The sequence below is a fragment of the Thalassophryne amazonica genome, chromosome 22, assembly GCF_902500255.1.
Source record: "Thalassophryne amazonica chromosome 22, fThaAma1.1, whole genome shotgun sequence".
Classification (NCBI taxonomy): domain Eukaryota; kingdom Metazoa; phylum Chordata; class Actinopteri; order Batrachoidiformes; family Batrachoididae; genus Thalassophryne; species Thalassophryne amazonica.
The window spans coordinates 37,252,208-37,268,004 of NC_047124.1; the positions used below are offsets into that span (position 1 = coordinate 37,252,208).

Sequence of the window (15,797 nt, forward strand, 5' to 3'; positions counted from 1 at the left end):
CTGCTTCCACAGACGTGGTGACAAATTCTCCTGTGTCACTTGACCATTTTGTGTTGTTTGAGAATGAGGTGTGGTCAGGTGCACAGCTGGTCCGTCAACGGCAACCAGCAAAAACCAGGTCTCACGTCCAGCACCGTCTGGACATATAGTCAGCTTCACAACACGATAAATCAATCAATCAATTTTTTTATATAGCGCCAAATCACAACAAACAGTTGCCCCAAGGTGCTTTATATTGTAAGGCAAGGCCATACAATAATTATGTAAAACCCCAACGGTCAAAACGACCCCCTGTGAGCAAGCACTTGGCTACAGTGGGAAGGAAAAACTCCCTTTTAACAGGAAGAAACCTCCAGCAGAACCAGGCTCAGGGAGGGGCAGTCTTCTGCTGGGACTGGTTGGGGCTGAGGGAGAGAACCAGGAAAAAGACATGCTGTGGAGGGGAGCAGAGATCGATCACTAATGATTAAATGCAGAGTGGTGCATACAGAGCAAAAAGAGAAAGAGCAACAGACTCTTTTTCCAGGCTAAGTGAAGATCTTCTAAGTTAGTGAGACGCCATTTCCTCTCCAACTTACGGGTTATCTGCTTTAAGCTACGAGTTTGTGAGTTATACCACGGAGTCAGGCACTTCTGATTTAAAGCTCTCTTTTTTAGAGGAGCTACAGCATCCAAAGTTGTCTTCAATGAGGATGTAAAAACTATTGACGAGATACTCTCTCACTTACAGAGTTTAGGTAGCTACTCTGCACTGTGTTGGTATATGGCATTAGAGAACATAAAGAAGGAATCATATCCTTAAACCTAGTTACAGCGCTTTCTGAAAGACTTCTAGTGTAATGAAACTTATTCCCCACTGCTGGGTAGTCCATCAGAGTAAATGTAAATGTTATTAAGAAATGATCAGACAGAAGGGAGTTTTCAGGGAATACTGTTAAGTCTTCTATTCCATACCATAAGTCAGAACAAGATCTAAGATATGATTAAAGTGGTGGGTGGACTCATTTACTTTTTGAGCAAAGCCAATAGAGTCTAATAATAGATTAAATGCAGTGTTGAGGCTGTCATTCTCAGCATCTGTGTGGATGTTAAAATCGCCCACTATAATTATCTTATCTGAGCTAAGCACTAAGTCAGACAAAAGGTCTGAAAATTCACAGAGAAACTCACAGTAACGACCAGGTGGACGATAGATAATAAATAAAACTGGTTTTTGGGACTTCCAATTTGGATGGACAAGACTAAGAGTCAAGCTTTCAAATGAATTAAAGCTCTGTCTGGGTTTTTGATTAATTAATAAGCTGGAATGGAAGATTGCTGCTAATCCTCCTCCTCGGCCCGTGCTACGAGCATTCTGACAGTTAGTGTGACTCGGGGGTGTTGACTCATTTAAACTAACATATTCATCCTGCTGTAACCAGGTTTCTGTAAGGCAGAATAAATCAATATGTTGATCAATTATTATCATTTACCAACAGGGACTTAGAAGAGAGAGACCTAATGTTTAATAGACCACATTTAACTGTTTTAGTCTGTGGTGCAGTTGAAGGTGCTATATTATTTTTCTTTTTGAATTTTTATGCTTAAATAGATTTTTGCTGGTTACTGGTAGTCTGGGAGCAGGCACCGTCTCTACGGGGATGGGGTAATGAGGGGATGGCAGGGGGAGAGAAGCTGCAGAGAGGTGTGTAAGACTACAACTCTGCTTCCTGGTGCCAACCCTGGATAGTCACGGTTTGGAGGATTTAAGAAAATTGGCCAGATTCTAGAAATGAGAGCTGCTCCATCCAAAGTGGGATGGATGCCGTCTCTCCTAACAAGACCAGGTTTTCCCCAGAAGCTTTGCCAATTATCTATGAAGCCCACCTCATTTTTTGGACACCACTCAGACAGCCAGCAATTCAAGGAGAACATGCGGCTAAACATGTCAATCCCGGTCTGATTGGGGAGGGGCCCAGAGAAAACTACAGAGTCCGACATTGTTTTTGCAAAGTTACACACCGATTTAATGTTAATTTTAGTGACCTCCGATTGGCGTAACCGGGAGTCATTACTGCCGACGTGAATTACAATCTTACCAAATTTACGCTTAGCCTTAGCGAGCAGTTTCAAATTTCCTTCAATGTCGCCTGCTCTGGCCCCCGGAAGACAATTGACTATGGTTGCTGGTGTCGCTAACTTCACATTTCACAAAACAGAGTCGCCAATAACCAGAGTTTGATCCTCGGCGGGTGTGTCGTCGAGTGGGGAAAAACGGTTAGAGATGTGAACGGGTTGGCGGTGTACACAGGGCTTCTGTTTAGAACTACGCTTCCTCCTCACAGTCACCCAGTCAGCCTGCTTTCCCGGCTGCTCGGGATCTGCCAGGGGGTAACTAACGGTGGCTAAGCTACCTTGGTCTGCACCGACTACAGGGGCCTGGCTAGCTGTAGAATTTTCCACGGTGCGGAGCTGAGTCTCCAATTCGCCCAGCCTGGCCTCCAAAGCTACGAATAAGCTACACTTATTACAAGTACCGTTACTGCTAAAGGAGGCCGGGGAATAACTAAACATTTCACACCCAAAGCAGAAAAGTGCGGGAGAGACAGGAGAAGCCGCCATGCTAAATCGGCTAAGAACTAGTAGCTACGCTAAGCTAGCGGATTCCTAAAAACACGCAAAGTGAATAATGTGTAAATAATTTAGAGGTGATTCAGCAGAAGGAGTGCTTTAGTTAAGGCACGTAAAGATTACACTGGGAAACAAATCGTAATCTAGATAACTAGATTAATCTAACTGCGCAGATTAAACAGCTAACAGATACAGCAAAACACCGCTGTGCTCCGGAACAGGAAGTGATACAATACCGCAGTGAGAGCCAACCACCAATAGAGGCAAGCCTAAATGACTGACTGTTTGTGGTCCATCTTAAGGCGTTGAGAGTCAATAATCCACCCCAAGAATTCTGTTCTGCATTGTGAGCCAAGTTGGGACCTGAGCTTCTGCCCGACGGAGCAGCGCAGTGTCAAGTGGTCCAGTTTGGAAGGTTCCTGGTCCAAGAACTCCCCTCACCCAGCCTCCATGTAATGTGGAGTTGCATCAGGAAGGGCATCCGGTGTCAAACTTGTGCCAAATCAACATGCAGATCCACCTCTGATCTGGGGTGGTGACCCAGAGTGAAACCAAAAGGGACCGACTTTATCAATTCCAAATTAAAGATCTGATTAAAACAGGAAAAAAGGTGCAACTTACACTCTAGAAAATATGGTAATTATCAACGTGAGATGGGTGAAAGACTCTTAGGAGGCAAAGATAATCTCTGAATGAAATATTTTCATTTTTAGACCAACAGTGTGAACTTTGTGCCAGATGAACACAGAACTTTAACTTTAGAGCCTGATCAAGTGTTTGAGATTCAATCAAATTTGCAGCTGTGTTTTATGAATAAAGGTCTACGGATTCTCTGAGATGTTCCACCTGGAAATGATCCGAACACTGATTTTTATCCCTCAGTGATCCGTTCTGTGAATAATCAAACGTGTCTGTGGTATTTACCATCACTTAACCAGCTGAATGTGGCTGAACATTTCCCCAGACAGACATGCACAGAAGCTACAAGTGTGTTTCATGTCCACTGAAGTCTCTGGGCTTCATGGACGTGCTGGTGCATCCGGATTCGTATTTATTTCGTATTGTATGCATACGTACTTCATTCCAAAACTTGCTCGCTGTAGATTCCAGCCTCTTCAGAGTTTAAGTGACTGAGGGGTTTTATTCATATGATAAGGATGATATGAAACCAGAAGACATCCAGCTGACAACGGTAAGTGATAAATAGGCCGTTTGTGATGTACCGGCTGCCTGTAACAAGTGGTGGGCACAGCTAACCAAAAAGTTAGCTTCGATAACCACTAACTTTTAGGATTGACTCAGTACACAGTCGGCTAAGCCATTTTCGAGTTTAAGCACCGCAAGTGTTGCTGTGTAAATTCACAGATGATCACAAACCAAAAACAAACAAAAAGCCAGAGCTTCTGTCTTTGTGCACCCGGCCCGCCGCTACAAAAAAAAACTAATACATAAAGAAGCATCATTTACTTTCAACATGCATCCACTCAGACAGTGGGCACAAGACATGAAGTATAAAGCACCTTTCACTCATGGTTTCATTTAAAACCAACTAATTCTGGACAGTTTATTGAAATTAATGGCAAATCTGTCATTTTTACAGTGTAAATTTTAAGTAATGCACTGATTCCTGAAGGTTTGAGCATTAAACAGACGTGCTGAAGGCATTAGGGAAAATTCAAATGATCTGCTCCCCCTTGCTCTTACGCCCCCATCAAAATGGGGAAAACACTGCCATCTACTGGATGTGAGTGTAAATAGAGCAACTAATTGTGTGTGGTATTGAGGTTTCAAATCCCCACAAAACTTCGGAGAGTTTGCATTGAGACTGTCTGATATATAAAATGTTTTAATTCGCTTTGTTTAGTAGAGAAGCTTGAATCTTCGATTGGACTTGGACTTCGGTTGTTTGATGCAAGGATGTTTCGCTTCTAATCACAGAAGCTTCCTCAGCTAAATTTCTTGCTCTGGTAGCCTGACTTCTGTCTTGACCCTTGTAGAGAAGAATAACAGAAGCCAGCAAAAGCTGGACTTTTAAACCTAACCAGAACCTTTCTACCGAGAGGCAGACTGCTAATGGCTAGTGACTAACAATTGCTCTAATTAGCACCTATTGTGCTCTAGTTAGCACCCTCCTAATGACAGGGCAGCTGTCCCTAGTTAAAATGTTCAGTTAAAATTCAAATGTCTGAGCATTAAGGAGAGGCAAATCAGGAAGTTTCACAACCTTTTAATGCAGAAAAGGCGTACTTTCAGTGGGGGTAGTTATAAAGATACACCCAGACAAATTGTGACAACAGCGAAAATTGGTTAAAGAATCTCTCTGACAGGGTTCTTACACAGACAGAAAAGGATGTGCTTGCTAAAGGACTAAATTGCTCAGTGACCCCTAAACATATACTGACAGTAGATTACATCACTGCAGTAGAGTCAGCCATTAAACATAACAGCAGTAGTGGGCACAGTTCTGCTAACCTGCTAACCGCTAATTATCGAAGAATGTTTTCATTATCGGATTAGCTTTTCAGATAGATAACTTTGAAAAACGTCATTGGACTAATTATCTTCCGATATGTTTTAGTCCGATAATTTTTAGACCGCTAACGTATTTTTGCAGACGTGGTAAACAAAGCTGAATAGTTACAAACTAAAATCAGTTAAGTACCTACCTGTTCAATTTTTATAGTAGATGCACAGTTCTATCCTCTGCAAAAGAGGAGAGCTGGTTCTAGAAGAAACCACCTATCCTCTGCAGGCAAAGGAGAACTGGTCACAGAAAAGAAAAAAAAAGTTCATTTGTTTTGACTTGTTCACCCAAGTCATCCAGAGGCATACAGTTTTAACTTATGGTTAAAATGTTGTCCGAAATTAGTTTGGTTAAGTTATTTAAATTAACGTCACGTCTGAAGTTTTATAAAGTGAAAATATCAGATATGTTTTAGTTTTAAAGTATTGCACTAATTTTGAAGGTTTTAGTGTGGACATGCTGTGCCCAGGTGCATTATGGGTAATCTCAGTACATTCACGACAGGAGAAATGCATTTCAGACGCTCTGATCAGGCTCCACACATTAAACTATTTGTATATTGTGCCCAAACTCTCGTGTTATTGTGTTTGTTTTGTTTTATGTAAAAAATGCCAGAAGAAGCGCAGGTTGCTTCTCATTATTTTCAATTGGAATCATTGCAATCGATTCCTGTTTGCTATTTAGAGTCCTACTTATGTCAAACACTGTATGTCGTCTTTATTCCAGAGTAATATATATATATATATATATATATATATATATATATATACACACTCAACAAAAATATAAACGCAACACTTTTGGTTTTGCTCCCATTTTGTATGAGATGAACTCAAAGATCTAAAACTTTTTCCACATACACAATATCACCATTTCCCTCAAATATTGTTCACAAACCAGTCTAAATCTGTGATAGTGAGCACTTCTCCTTTGCCGAGATAATCCATCCCACCTCACAGGTGTGCCATATCAAGATGCTGATTAGACACCATGATTAGTGCACAGGTGTGCCTTAGACTGCCCACAATAAAAGGCCACTCTGAATAGTGCAGTTTTGTTTTATTGGGGGGGGATACCAGTCAGTATCTGGAGTGACCACCATTTGCCTCATGCAGTGCAACACATCTCCTTCGCATCATCCGTGAAGAGAACACCTCTCCAATGTGCCAAACGCCAGCAAATGTGAGCATTTGCCCACTCAAGTCGGTTACGACGACGAACTGGAGTCAGGTCGAGACCCCGATGAGGACGACGAGCATGCAGATGAGCTTCCCTGAGACGGTTTCTGACAGTTTGTGCAGAAATTCTTTGGTTATGCAAACCGATTGTTTCAGCAGCTGTCTGAGTGGCTGGTCTCAGACGATCTTGGAGGTGAACATGCTGGATGTGGAGGTCCTGGGCTGGTGTGGTTACACGTGGTCTGCGGTTGTGAGGCTGGTCTGGATGTACTGCCAAATTCTCTGAAACGACTTTGGAGACGGCTTATGGTAGAGACATGAACATTCAATACACGAGCAACAGCTCTAGTTGACATTCCTGCTGTCAGCATGTCAATTGCACGCTCCCTCAAATCTTGTGACATCTGTGGCATTGTGCTGTGTGATAAAACTGCACCTTTCAGAGTGGCCTTTTATTGTGGGCAGTCTAAGGCACACCTGTGCACTAATCATGGTGTCTAATCAGCATCTTGGTATGGCACACCTGTGAGGTGGGATGGATTATCTCAGCAAAGGAGAAGTGCTCACTATCACAGATTTAGACTGGTTTGTGAACAATATTTGAGAGAAATGGTGATATTGTGTATGTGGAAAAAGTTTTAGATCTTTGAGTTCATCTATACAAAATGGGAGCAAAACCAAAGTGTTGCATTTATATTTTTGTTGAGTGTATATATATATATATATATATAAAATGTCTGAAATTCAGTTTGTGTTTATTAAATTCCATGCATCTTAAACGTAGCAGACACGGATTATCTGGACTTTTGTTTTGGCACATTTTCACGGTCTCTCACTGCCATCTACAGGCCAGTAGTGTTCACGGCAGCATTCACCCTAGTATTGAGAGTCCAGTAGTTGGCAGTGTTCTATTTATTTTGACACCAGTTATATCAGACGGTTATCTAATTACAACTTGGCTTTTTTTTTTTTTAAGATGCCTTTTTTTTCTACAAATAAAAAAAATGGAAAAGCACATTTATCTGTAAACACCAACACACGACACACCTCACATTGACGTGTTGGTTTACATAAAATGAATGAGTTAACCAATCAGTGTTAGCGGAGGCACATTTTACCCAGAATCCTTTGCCATCTGTCTATTGTTACAAAACCTCAGAATTAGTGCATTATTTAAAATTAAAAGATGTGTTATAATTTTAACTTTGTACAAATGACAGAATTGACATTAATGGAGTTATTCTAGCAGTATTAATTTTGTTTATAAACCAAACCATAAGTGACCACTGCTTTAAAGATAAAACTTTATTGATCTCTCAGTGGAGAAATTCACATGTTACGTCAGCTCTTAAAAAAAAAACACACAAGATGAGTGCGAGTAGAGGAAATGTGCATCAAACAGTGTGTGCAAAGGATAGCAATAATACTTGTACAATACAATAAAATAAGAAAATGAGGCAGAAATAGCATGATTGGAATTAAAAAATAGGAGCATCTTCTTTACAATATGTGAAATGTAGTTTAGATGTGATAAGGTGACATTAGTACAGGGATTTGTAAACAAGTTATCGCACATGATTGTGGACATATTATTGCATGTGGTTATTTCACAGTGTTATTGTACAGCTGACAGCAACAGGGAGGAATGACCTGCGGCATTGTTCCTTCTTGCACTGAGGGTGCCTCAGTCTGTCACTGAAGGAACTTATTTTCCAAGACCTCCGCCCTCACTGCAACGCTGTTACTCGAGCTGAGAGTTAAGCTTCGCTGCTCCTCTCAACGATGGTCCTGAACACATCGGACTACGAGGCCAAGGTCAACAACTTGCTCATTGACTCCAATACATACGAGCGTCTGAAGAGAGACCCCACAAGTGGCTATAAGAAGAAAATCATGAACTACTTCCAAAACCTGAAGAACGAGGGACTCATTGAACAGGCAGACATACTACAGACTGTACCCTGGGGACGCCACTCCATGCATCTATGGACTGCCCAAAATCCACAAACAGGACGTGCCACTCAGGCCTTTGTATGTAGCACAGATTCCATCACTTACAATTTGGCCAAGTACCTCAAGTGGATTTTGGCTCCTCTAGTGGGTAACTCAGACCACCATGTGGAGAACACACAAGATTTTGTGAACAAGATCAAGGACCTTCAGCTGGAGGCAGATGAAACTATGGTGTCATTTGATGTGACATCATTGTTCACCTGCATCCCCACCGCTGAGGCCATCTCAGCTGTGAGGCAGAGACTGCTGGAGGATGTGTCTACTTGAAAGGACCAAACTACACCAGACCACATCTGCCAACTCTTGGAGATCTGTCTCAACACCACGTATTTCCTGTTTAGGGGAATTACTACAGGCAGATTTCTTGGTTGTGCGATGGGTCTCCGGTATCCCCCATTGTGGCCAATCTGTACATGGATGCGAGTGGAGAAGAGACCTTGGCGTCTTCACGGGCATCTCTCCCAGTCACTGGTTCAGATATATTGATGACACATGGGTTAAATCAAGCAACAGGAAGTTGAGGACTTTACAGAACACATCAACTCAGTGGGCTCCAATATCAAGTTCACAAGTGAGGATGCCAGAAACAACCGTTTAGCCTCCTTGGACTGTGAGGTTATGATTGGAGAGAACAGGCAACTCCAGACAGGGGTTTACAGAAAACCCACTCACACTGACCAATATCTGCTCTTTGACTCAAACCACCCCCTTGAACACAAGCTCGGGGTGATCAGGACTCTTCAACACAGAGCCACTACAGGTGCCCACAACTGCAGAGGGAATGGCTAAAGAACAACATCATGTCTGGAAAGCCCTCACAGTATGTGGGTACCCACGATGGTCCCTGGATAAAGTTCAGAAGTCTCAAGAACAAAGAGACCAGAGAGACAGAGACAAGAGAAAGGAATGTGTCTCCCTTATTTAGCAGGAGTAGGGGAAAAAACTACAGCGGATCTTCAGACAGCACAAATCCCAGTTACTTTAAACCTGTTAACACCTTGAGACAGAAATTAGTTCACCCTAAGGACAAGATCCCATAGTTACAGAGCAATGTACTGTATTCTATCAGATGTCAGGAAAACTGTAACAAACACTACATAGGTGAGACTAAGCAGCTGTTGCACAAAAGGCTATACCAGCACTGCAGAGAGGGCACTAGCCACACTTTGAGGACAAGGAAGTTAAAATCTTAGCCAGAGAAAAGAAATGGTTTGAGAGGGCTGTGAAGGAAGCATTCTATGTGGAACAGTTCAAACCCAGCCTTAACCAGGGAGGGGGTCTGAGACACACTTTGTCCCCTTGTTTACAATGGGGTACTCAGGTCAAAGCAGTTTCAGTCTTTGTTCATGGTAAGAGTCATTCCCGTCGTCAGGAGGGTGTCAGTCCCATCATTAGGAGGAACACTGCCCTGTCATTAGGAGGGTTGCTAACCAGAGCACAATAGGTGCTAATTAGAGCAATTGTTTAGTCACTAACCAATAGCATTCTGCCTCTCGGTAGGAGGGGTCCTGGTTAGGTTTAAAACTCCAACTTTTGCTGGCTTCTGTTATTCTTCTCTACAAGACAGAAGTCAGACTACCAGAGCAGGAATTTCAGCTGAGGAAGCTTCTGCGATTAGAAGCTAAACGTCTCGTGTCAAGCAACCCCAGTCCAGTCGAAGATTCAAGCTTCTCTACCATGGAACCACCTGGACAACGAGAGCCTGAACAGAAAAATTTGCTTTGTTTATGAAGTTCCACGCAGGTTAAACATAGACACGGAATATTTGGAATATTTGTTTTAGCAAGTTTTCAGGGTCTCATGCAGCAGTTTCTTAAAAATGTATGAAAGGCATAAAAGTTACATTTTGGTCGTATAATGTTCATTTGCAGTTCTCATGTAGTTTCTCAGTGTTATTTTGACTTTCTGGTGCGCAAGGGATTATGGGATATCTCAGTGGGGCAAATTGTGGTACTTAAAATGTATACTGTCATGAAACTGAAGTACACACACAAAAAAAAACATGCCAATTTTGACACCCCCTGTAAGTTACAGTAACTTGTGTGTTGGTTTTACAATGTTGTGTGTGAGATCAGTGATCCACTTAATTTGAGACATTCTGAGCAATAAAACTGCATTTGAGATGCACAAATGTGGTCTATTGACCCTCCCATCCACTAGATGGCAGTATTCTCTGCATTTTGACCGGGGGGAGGAGCAGGAGGAAGTGATAAGAGCAGCTCATTTGAATTGTCCCATAATGCCTTTTGGCACATGTGTCTGTTTAACCACTCATACCTTTAGGAATTAGTGCATTACTTTAAAAAATATGTCCAATGTCATATTTCACTTTTGTAAAAATGACAGAGTTGCTGTAATTTTGATTAACTGCTGGAATTACTTGGTTTTAAATTAAACCATGAGTGAAAGGTGCTTTGCGCTTCATGTTTCCTGCCACTGAGTAGCGGCCTGTTGAAAGTTTTACTCACTATGCGAGCAAAAAAAAATGGTAGCACACTGAAGGTTAGTGTAAACTAAATTCAGCAGATGCTAAATGATCCGCTGATGGTTTTCAGAGTAAGCTGAAAAGCTAATCCACTCACAAAAATGTTTGCTTCGCTAATTAGTGGATCTGTCTTAACTACTGCCTGTAATCATCCATCAGGTACATATATTTTGATTTCAGACATACATTCACATAACTGTCATATTATACACTACTTATGTGACCTACACTTTTCTAACACCAAACCAGTTTGTCCACCTGAATCAAAGTGTCTATTGACTAAATATTTGAAGAATTTCTTAAGATGGATTTCTTAGTGTCATGGTGTCATTGCTATTCAGTGTTATTTATTCATTGTTATTTACTGTATTGTCAGCATTTTCCTTTTAACCATATGTGTGAGAGGGGCATGTGCAGTATTGGTGTGTGTCCTAAGTTATGTGCAAATATGCATGAGTTATGTAATTATGTCTTGGCAGCTTATTTGTGCAGCTCTTGAAGTCCCAGACAAATTTCCTGGAAGGGACAATAAACTATTGTTTCAGAAAATAAGTTTCATATTTTCAGCTTTAGAGACAAGTGTTTAGACAAATATGAGTCAGAACTGAGATTGTACTCAACATTTTGATATGTAACACATGGGCATTATACTCAAAGACAGTGACTTAGGCATTCAGGTATTACTGAAGGTATAAGCAAAATGACCTGGATGCATGGTGCGGGGGGGGGGGGGGGGGGTCGGAAGCCGGCTAGTTTAACAACAACAACCTCATTAGACGGCACCTGTTAAGTCAGGAATCCAACACCATTTGGCTGTGGACTCAACCATACAGCCAGAACAAAGCCAAAGTACCACCACAGAGCCACATTTACTCACTCTGGATGGATAGTGAAGCGGGCCAGAGTCTCTGGGGTGAGTCTGAGGGATGAAGGTTCCTCCTGCAGAATGAAAAACAGTTAAAAATGACTCAAAGATTCACTTGATGCCATGACGCACCCAGCTTCAGCTGGGATGGAACCACGTGAATCCTGTTCATGGACACCTGGTAATGGCCCGTCACATGGCACTTAACGAAGGGCAACAAAGCCCTGATGAAACAAGAAATCTGGACTTTCATTGGCATTTGTTTAACCTTCATGCAGCTTCGTTCCTGGAGCTGGCCCTTTGTCTGGATTTTTAAACTGTTGAAAAATTTGACGAAAGGCAATGAAAATGTGTGGGGGGTCATCTTCAATGGGCTCAGGCACCTTATAGGCCAGAATTAATTTTTGTTGGGATATAAAGAATTATTTTGCCACAAGCAACTGCTGAATTGAACAACAAAAAAGTTGTGTAATTCCGACGGTACTTGAATGCAGCATTAGTGGTACCAGCAGCTGCTGTGTGCGCTTATTATTTTTTTATATGAAATATGAAAAGCTGTTGCACACAGCCTTTCATATTTCATATTATTTTAGCACATATTTTATATTTTATCTTAGCATTTATATTGCTCTCTGCTTAATGTTGCACCATTATATCAAAGCAAATTCCTAGTCTGTGAATCCTGTTCAATGGCAAACTTCTTCTGATTCTGATTTATTAAATATAACAATATGAGTGTAGGAATGACAATCCAGTCCTTCTGTGTATGTGGACACAGGTAGATAATTAAATGATAATATAAAGAGCTGTTCTGGAAGGAAGAATTCACACTGTGGATCAGCTGCAGCTGGTGGAAATAACCACACGTGAGTCAATGCGCACGTTCACACGAACTGATCAATTTACTGCTCTGATATATTCAATCATCTTTACACTTATATTCATTCCCCCTTTTGGCAGTTTTCTGTTATAAATCAATATATATATAGCTTAGTTAACACAATACAGCAGTGACCATGACACACCAGAGGGTTTTTTTTTTTTTTTTTTTTTTTTTTTTTTTTTTTTTTTTTTTTTTTTTAAATTGGAGCAAGATGGAGCACGCAGCGTATCGACAGCCAGTGAGGATTCTGATGATGATGGAGATGTTCCGACGTGCGCACAGATCTCCACAGCTTCTGTTTGCAGTTTCTCCAGGACTCGGCGCTATGAGCTCTATCCCAGTGCCGAGTCCTGGAACTCAGAGATGCAGACACACACAGCTCCAGCTGTGGCTCCAGGCGCGTTTCATTTAAAGCATAGAGATCGTGAGCTTTGGTTTTGTTTATTTCCTCTTTCGTCCCTTTTGCACTCTTGCTTCGCAGACTGTTCGGTGATAAAAGCTCTTTTGTCTCTTTCTCAACGAATTGTGACTTTTTACTTTTTTCCCTTCGTTCAGGAATCGTCGTGTGACTGGGCCATAAGAACTGCGTGAGAAAGGAAAGTGTGATTAAAAACCCAGAAAGCTGTGTGTACCTCTGTGCCACCAGGAGAGCGATAGGCTCGAGCCAGTCCCTTTCCACCACGTGCCATACCTCTCACACATGCTCTGGTGTAGTACGGCTGGCCAGAGCGAGCCACGGGTCCAGAACGACCAGGCGACAAGAAACACCTGTCCGTTACCAACCATATGGTCGTGGTACACTGGAACATTCAGCGGGAGACGTCTGTCAGACAAGTGAAGGCTTCGAGGACGACAACACAAAGTTTTCACCCACAAACCTGGCTGCTGCTCGTCGTCCGAGGCCTCGAACTCGGACGGTGTTTGGGTACTGGCAGTGCTGTACTGGACCCAGGCTCCTGTTTCAGCTCTCCATTCTTAGGTGAGGATGAACTCATTTAAAGTCCTGTGGAGGAGAAAAAAAAAACCCTCTTTAGACACTTAAAACATTCAATTACAAGGTTTGTCACCAATTAGTTACACACGCATATTACAAAACAAAAAACACCCCTTTAAATCACGACGCAGCAGATAAACACGATGAGACGCTCGAGACTCAAACGCAGCAAGTGGAAAAAAAAGCTTCAATAAGACAACTGCAGAAATATTTCATTATACATTTTCTGTGCAAAAAGTGCACTGAATGTGACCCATTGCTATAACATCCATTACAGCCCGTTCACCCATGACACTGCCACCCACTGGCCAGCCTCTGTAAGTGCAACACAAATTTCACAATTTCAAGATTGCTGACAGCACTTTGAGTTACTACTCCTCTCAGGAATATCATCCAAAGAAGGTGAAGAACGGCCTGGTGGGGATTCTGAGCTGTACGAGGACCGACAGCGCCACTTAAACACACACACGTTTGTTAATAATCTTAACCATTTATAACTGAGGTTTCCCAGGAATCAGAGCACAAACTAAATATGAAGTCAGTAATAAGTACAAAAAAAAAAACAAATTCTTGATTTGTAGCACATCCAAAACTGTGGGGCAGCAATCAGTGTTATCTGCATCAAATAACATCTAATATGTTCATCTCACGTTTATTTGTTCACCTTGCTAATGTTAGGAATGTAACAATTCTCATGTTAAGGACCAGGACATGCTGTGGTGTGCACATGCTGCTACACCAGTCTGCCGTTTAACTTACTCCCAGAAAAGTTCCACATGGAGAAAAAAAAAAAACTGAGCTGTGAGATGCTGATGTGCTTCTTTCATCTTCAAGGGACATTTTTGTTACCTGGTTCAACTTTAATAAACAGTGTTGAGATTTAAGGTGTCCACAGATTGAGAGACAGCATCTGTCCATGTGGTGTCAAACACAGACAGACCAGCGGTTTCAATCTGGTCCTCAAGCACCAACTGAGCTGCAGACAGACTTACTGACTGTGTGTTCTTGAGCGGTGCAGAGGTGATCGTTCGCCGGCTCGGGGGGTGCCGAAAACTCTGTCCCTGGAGGAGGGTGGACACTGCCGCCCTGGTATACGGAGACTGCTTCCCTGGATCACTGACCTGTGTCATACAAACAACCTTTTATGACTATTTACTAGAGTACACTGGACCCCAGAGTGTTTCCCAAAAATCAGACCTTGTCCATGTGGGACACAGACTCGCCCCTGCGGTACAGCGGCGGTGAAGGGAACTGCAGCAGCTCCTGCAGAGACAAAACGTTACTTTTGCGAGAAGGACACCCTAGTGTTTAAAGAAGGTTTCTGACAGCCGGCGTGCTGGTTACCAGGTGCTTGGCTGGAAGGTCAGAGGTCTCCATGGACAGATCCCCATTGGTCAGACTGGCCCTGTGCTCAGAATGCCGTGCAGGCAGAGGGGTGGACTAAGTCCAGGATGAGAACAGAGTCAAGACCAGTCCAGGTAGTTCATCAAAAACAGGAAACAGAAGAAAGCTTACGTGCATCACTTGGGAGGGATGTCCAGCGGGTGTTTGACTTCAGTCTGAGCTGCAGAAGACACAAACCCAAACAATGAGCAAGAAAAGAAAGACGGATTTAAAGCTGTTAAAAACCAGCGGCGAGAGTCCAGACTGCAGAGCTCGTCTTCACACCGCTCCTCAACCTGTACGGCATGGACACGTGAGTCTTGTCGTTATGTACCCAGAGGAGAGGGAGGTCCAGACGCCCGTCTGTTCCGCACAGCATGGTTACTTTGGGGGGAACTCTCACCATCCAGAAGAGAATCCTAAACAAGGTTTAAAAAGCAGGGATTCAGATCAAACTGTCCAGTGTACCAGCTCAGAATAACGTCACGTGTCACCAGCACACGTTTCGATTTTAAATCCCACCTGCATGAACGTGAAGGAGCCATGGATCTTTGCCATCAGGTCCTCAAGGTGCTGCTTCCTGAGGACTGGGTCTTTGGGCAAAGCCAGCGGAGAGCTGAAGACCTCCACAGGTATGTCCAAGTCCAGGGCCTGTCCTGAATGAGAACAACACCTCTCAGAACACACAGGAACATGTGTCACATGAGCAACCCAACACCTGGAAGACTTTCACTCACCAATTTCAGACTATTGTCCTTTGACTTCCTCTCTTTTCTCTGAAGGAAACATCACAAAATCAGAGTTTGCAATGTGGAGGATTCATCATTTAAAGTCTGCACAGGGTCAGACTTTAGGGCCCCTT

General features: G+C 42.6%; 1 protein-coding gene and 1 long non-coding RNA gene across 2 annotated transcripts in view; both read right to left on the reverse strand.

Moving 5' to 3' along the window:
• The window catches only part of caprin2 (caprin family member 2), a 108,476-nt gene that overhangs the window by 15,179 nt on the left and 77,500 nt on the right, over window positions 1-15,797 (reverse strand). The window lies entirely within an intron of this gene.
• On the reverse strand, window positions 15,080-15,714 carry LOC117504307. The gene is made up of 4 exons (XR_004558761.1): window positions 15,673-15,714; window positions 15,458-15,586; window positions 15,270-15,354; window positions 15,080-15,116 (listed from the first exon to the last, which is right to left on the reverse strand). It is a non-coding gene; the product is annotated as an uncharacterized LOC117504307 (long non-coding RNA).